A 6,848-nucleotide genomic window follows, 5' to 3' on the forward strand; every position below is an offset into this window, starting at 1 on the left:
GACCATACTCTTTCATTGAGTGTTAGCTGCCATACCTTATCAGTAATTTTTTTTCCAGCTCATACCTTATTTTTATGATCCAAGCCTTTCTCGATTTCCGTTTACAAGAACAGTTTTTCTTTTTCCATATTCTATATCATAGTTTTTTGTAGATTGAAGTGAATGTAATCATTAGTTCTCATCTTTGATTTCCTGTTCAGCACGCAACGTTTTTAATATACTCTTTCATGATATTATCTTTTGTGTCTTAAGCGATCCCTTCGTGGGATCATGCCCACTCGTGTAATACAGGGTGCCTAGCAAGTTGCTTTCTTGGATAGCTAAACAATAATTCAAGCAAATCTTATTTATGGAGTTTATTAGATTAAGTTAAATTGACAATACCTAACTGTGGCTCCTTACACTGATGAGTCGCAAGCAAATGGCGACATGCAAATAATCACTGTCCTTCGATGTATACAATTTCCATGCAAGCAATTAATATACTTCACAAGTCAGGGCTAAAGAGTCAGGATGACGGCTCGTCTTCTAGTGGGCGTCTTCTACTGTGCTGGCGAGGCTAGCTGGAGCAACACTTACATTCTCTCCGTATAGGTAGGTGCCGCTCCTGTCGTTTTGTCGTCCTAGTCAGCGTTCTGTTGGCTGACGTCGTCTCACAGCCTTCCCTGCTGTATCGTTCAGGCCGACGTGCTGGCGCTTCATGATAACGCCGGAACACCCTTGATAAACATTGCCACGCACATATGTATGGGATGCAAAACTTAAGCTTTGTATTTCCAGTGAAAGGACTTCCAAATCTTGATATTATTCAGGTTTGAAAAGGAACAGAAATAGTTAATGTAGTACTTATATGGGCATATAGAATTTCATGTAAACCCTTTGACGACGCAGTCAACGTTTCAGCTGCAATTTGCATTAATCGTAAAGAAATGTATCATTGCTACTATCTCACCGCTGGTATTGTTTTATTTTCATACCGTTACAGATGATTACATCTCCATTATTTAACAACAACAAAATGCATGAAGCACCGTTTTCTGTGCTATTGGCTACAGCATCATAATTTCTGACCTGCTAGCGCTTCCCATGTTTCTTCCGCACTAGCCTATAGTTGAGACAGTAATTTCCTTTTAATGCGTTAATCACTATGTAGGTATAGTTATAATCATTTGCCGGAATGCCTGTTGATAACCATATTTCTATTGTAGTCAGTTTTATGAACTATGGCCTGTATTTTCAATGCGTAAGGTTTCTTTCTCCACAGCATGCAAGATTCTGGACATATATCAAACCAGTGAGTGGTAGAAAATACCCCATTACAATACACGACGTACCAGTGAAATATCTACATCCACGAGCCGCTTCTCAGTTTGAATTTCTAGTACCACGATCTTTCCCTCCTTCCTTGTTTCATGACACGTTTGATGAAAGAATCAGTCAAGTTCGTCCGAACATCATTTCTCCACTTCTTCTTAGTTATGCGTCTATGCAGTTGTTGATTGCTTCCTCTTATATTAGTAGGAGAAGTTGAAGTCCTGTAATTCTCTGAACGGTTTTGATACGGCAACGTCAACTTACATTTCGTAATGCTCGAGAAATTTTCTCGAAACGCTACCGCCACCTACTAATTCACGACATCTTCCCATCCCCGTTCCTTACCCATTCACTGCACACCGGAAAGATATCTGACTGTAAGGCTCACAAGATAAATATGAAAGGAAGCTTGTTTCTTCTTGCAACAAACGGAGTCAGAATTTTAATAGCATTCTTTTCGGAATATACAGCACCTTTTATGTAGCATCTTCCATTGGTCTCAGACTGAAAATATTGACTAAAAGTTCACTACGTTTAAGAGTAATGTACACTACGCTTGTGTGAGGGATGGCAAAAATTGACCTCCGTTCAAGGGCTGCGTTACAACGCTACCCCAAAAGCAAAAAAGTTAAATGTAGCGTATTCTTTGTTGACGACGAAAACTCAGGTAACGCCAAAATTAGTGTAAAAAGAGCCACGTGTGAAGCATTTAACGAATGCGAGATTTCTGTCCCATGTAGCGACCTCACATAAATTCCTAGAGGCAGTGATCTGAAATCTGTAAATAAATCAAAGCTGTCGGTGGGATCACTCATACTAGAAACGGAAAGGAAGGCTAACAAAGAATAGACGTAAATACTATATTCCGTTTTCTGAAATTCTTCCTCTGACGAAGATCCCACTGCAAGTTCGTTCTTTGAAGATGGCGAACACCACAATGATATATCGAACGATTGCGGGATGGAAAACCAACTAAAATCACTCAACAGCGGAAAGGTGACTGGCCGTGACGCTATACCTAAACGATTCAACATAGAGTATGCGAGAGAAGTTGTTCCTCTTGTAACACCCTTCTACCGTCAGCCACAATTGATAAGTAAAACACGAAGGACATTCCCATTCTCAGGTAAGTCGTCGAATAAATGCTCGCAACTACAGTCGGACATCGCTGATGACAATCTGTAGTAACAGTTTATAAGACGTTTCATCCTCACATTTACTCTGCAAACAACAATCGAGTGGATCTCATTTCGATATGTTCGTTCACGTGAAACAGAATGCAGAAGATGCCGGCGCCCAGGTTGCTGCCGTGTTCCTTGAAAGCCTGAATGGTTCAAATGGCTCTGAGCACTATGGGACTTAACGTCAGAGGTCATCAGTCCCCCAGAACTTAGAACTACTTAAAACTAACTAACCTAAGGACATCACACACATCCATGCCCGAGGCAGTATTCGAACCTGTGACCGTAGCGGTCGCGCGATTCCAGACTGAAGCACTTAGAGCCTATCAGCCATTCCGGCCGGCTGACAGCCGGAATGCGTTTGATACAGTTCTGCAGTGTCGTTTAATGAATGAGATACGAGGGTTCGGTACATTAGCCGAGACTTGTGATTGCGTTAAACAATTCCCAGAAAATAGAAAATGACAAGTACTTCTTATCGGAGTGAAATCTTCAGAAGTACATAGTCTCGGCAAAAATATGAAAACACCAAAAACACACCACATTGCCGTTTCTTATAAGGCACAGGAAAACCATTGGCATTAAACCACATGTTGAAAGAAGAGAACTGCAAAGAAACCATGGGTATAAGAAATACATTAGTTTATGGACGAAAGAAGTACAAAAATGCTCAGATAAATTTAGGAACACCAAGATACAAGTCACATAGGAATTAAATAAATAGTTTGTGCAGAGAAGCTAAGACTAAGTGGCTGCATGAAAAATGTGAAGAAATGGGAAAAGAAATGATTGTCGCAAGGACTGACTCAGCAGACGGAAAAGTCAAAACAACCTCCGATGAAATTAAAAGCAAGGGTGGTAACATTAAGAGTGCAGTGGGAATTCCGTTGTTAAATGCAGAGCAGAGAGCTGAAGTTTGGAAAGAGTACACTGAAGGTTTCTGTGAGGGGAAAGACTTGCCTGAGGACGTCATACAAGAATAAACATGTGTCGAATAGAAGAGATGGAGGACCCTGTATTAGGATCAGAACTTAAAAGTGCTTTGAAGCACTTAAGATCGAAAAAAGGCAGAACGGATGGACAACATTCCATCACTGGGGGAAGGGGCAACAAAACGTCTATTCATGTTAGTGCGTAGAATGTATGAGTCTGGCGTTGCACAATTTGACTTTCTGGAAAACATCATCCACAAAATTCCAAAGATTGCAAGACCGTATACAGAAGAATGCAAAAGAAAATAGAGGCTGTGCTGGATGACGATCAGTTTGGATTTATGCAAACTAAGGGCACTAGACTGGTAATTATGATGTTGCGGTTGATAATGGAAGCATGACTAATGAAAAACCAAGACACATTTATAGCATTTGTCGACCTGAGAAAAGCGTTCGAAGTGTCAGATGGTGCAATATGTTCGAAATTCTGATAAAACCAGGCGTAAGCTATATGGGAAGATGTACAATATGTATAAGAGCCAAGAAGGAACAGTAAGTGTGGAAGACCGAGTGCGAAGGGTGTAAGACAGCAATGTAGTCTTTCGCCTATCTGTACATCGAAGAAGCAATGGCGGAAATAAAAGTAAAGTACAACAAAATGTTCAAATGTGTGTGAAATCTTATGGGACTCAACTGTTAAGGTCATCAGTCCCTAAGTTTAAACACTACTTAACCTAAATTATCCTAAGGACAAACACACACCCCCATGTCCGAGGTAGGACTCGAACCTCCGCCGGGACCTAAAGTAGTGGGAGTAAAATTCAAGGTGAAAGGATATCAATGACAGGATTCGCAGATGACATTGCTATCCACAGTGAAAGTGGAGAAAAACTACAGAATTTGCTGAATGGAATGAACAGCCCCTGAGTGCAGACCATGGACTGACAGTAATTCGAAGAAAGACGAAAGAAAGGAGAAGTAGCAGAAGTGAGAACAGCGAGGAACTTAACATAAGGATTGGTGATCATGAAGTATATTGTAATGTTGTTGCAGTAACTTGTTCTGAAAGCGGTGCTGATATTCAAGACCATAAAAGTGGCTTAAAAGCTGTGAGCTATCTGAGGAAGTTAACCTTGCATTACTGCGCAACTGTTTCACCAGGTATCCAGTCTAGTTTACCAAATTCCCAACCAGACTAACATCAATTATAATCTTTTAGTACTCATCGTACGATAACCGGTGATATATATATATAAAGACGATTTAAATAAAAAGAAATAAATCAGTTTATATTTGGACATTTCTTTTAACAATGATCATTGTTCCGTTAAAATTTCTACATATCAAACTTAATTCGTAACTAAACTGGTGCCTTATTTAGGATTGTGAAAATGTGAGTTTGTAATCTAACGGAACACATCAAATAGGGAGCCAAGATTGGGAGATTACATACAACACTGCATTCATAAAATAACACACGAAGAATGGTGAAACATGTCCAAGAGGAAATTAACCGCAACCAACCGATTCAATTTTCGCGCAAAGAAATTACATTCGTAGCACAATCCTGTCCGTCATGAAATTACCACACACTGGTATACTAAATGCATACTAACTCTCTGTGAAATCTTCTCGAAAAGAATAGCTGAGGGCTACTTTGATGCTTACACCACATGCTTCACGTGGTCAACTTGGTCTACACAAAAAGCGTAACTCCACAATAATTTTGATAATTAAAATAAATGAGATCGAAACGCAATTTACAAAAGAAAAACCTCGAAATGGTTACTATCGTCTTACTATTAACCTGATGGGTCAAACAATTGTATAAGCACGTGGTACTGGTCTCACAAAGTACACCCCACGCGGGTTGAACATAAAGAAAAGTTGCTATATTGAAAAATATTGTCAAGGCGAGACTTTATAATCCCACGTACATTCGCATTTAAGATTGATGATCTTAGAGTTACTGATCAACACATGGTTCCACTTTACTCGCAAAGTAGTGACAAAGCAACTACTGGAAGATATTCTGAACTTCACACTCGAATTACACTGCGTTGCAATTTAAGATAACATGAGATATTTTAGAGCTAAACCTGAAATAAAGGTGATTAAATTTTCAGTTAGGCTGAAGTTAAGAAATCCATTGTCCTACGGACTTAGCAGACACGCGCATAGCCGGAGATCTTACCACTTCAGACGCTAGCTGCGGACAGACTGACCTGGTGGGCTCCTACCGAGCGTGCTTCACAAATACAAACGGAAGTGACCAGAGAGGCAGCTCCCTGTACCAACATGACAAGGGACAGGCAGGATATAACGATATGTTTACGTAATGTGTATACATAAACATACAGTTATAAATGTCCCCGTTCGTAGTCTCTAATTATAACAATATGTTACTTTTGTGCTGTAACATATAGCTATAATCAGCGGTGGAAACATATTTGCCAATGCCGACCGTGTGCGGCTGTTTCTTGTTGGATCGTCCGATCAGTCGGAAGTTGCATTGCAGAGGAGAGTAAATGCCTATTCAAAATATAATTGTTTTGGATAGCTCAACATGAATTTCCTAAGGGACCGTAGTTTATCATGCATTTACCAGTAGAATATGGCGCGGAGAAAATATTTCGCCGCATGCAACTTCCGTCCGAACTCGACGAAAGAATTCGTGACTGTGAACTCTCTATTTGGCAGAAACATATAGAAAATTAAATAATTTCATGAAGAAGTGCGACATAGATTCTATAGTAAATGAATAGTCCATACACCAGTTCCATTTAACTCTGAATTTATGGCAAGTAATAGACAAACTTACACTGCAATGACGGATTTAACATGGATGCCGTTTTGACTGGCACTTCTCGTAATGAAAACAATTCCTTTGGCGTTTTCACATACACGTCGCACAATAAATCTACTGCTAGGCGCTTTTAGTATTACACATTTACTTTACACTAGAACAATATTAATTTTAACAATAATAATACGGCGGCAAGACATGCGCGTCCGACACAAGTTACAGGAGACAAGAGAAGAATGAGTAACTGTTCATCGAGAATATCTCGTACCTCAAAATAAAAAAAATGTGTAAAAGTGTTCTTCTTCTGTCCACTTTTCGCGCCGCGGTTTTCAAAGTCAATAACTCACTGCATCTTTGACGGCGCTTCGACAATAAACAAGTTACGTCACAGGTCGTTCACATTTTACATTCTCGCAACATTATTTGCTAACTGTAGCTGTTGCCGAGAGACTGCTCGATTAGTGCATGATTTAAAATAATAAGACAATCACATAATGTTACAAGGACCATATTAAGAATAGAAACCTCTCTGCTTTTAGAAAGCATAGCTACCTGTTCCGACGTTGGTCCTACTGTTCTCTAGCAGACAGGCTTGTCTGCTACCATCAAGCATGC

This window comes from Schistocerca cancellata, chromosome 2 (assembly GCF_023864275.1).
Source record: "Schistocerca cancellata isolate TAMUIC-IGC-003103 chromosome 2, iqSchCanc2.1, whole genome shotgun sequence".
Lineage (NCBI taxonomy): Eukaryota > Metazoa > Arthropoda > Insecta > Orthoptera > Acrididae > Schistocerca > Schistocerca cancellata.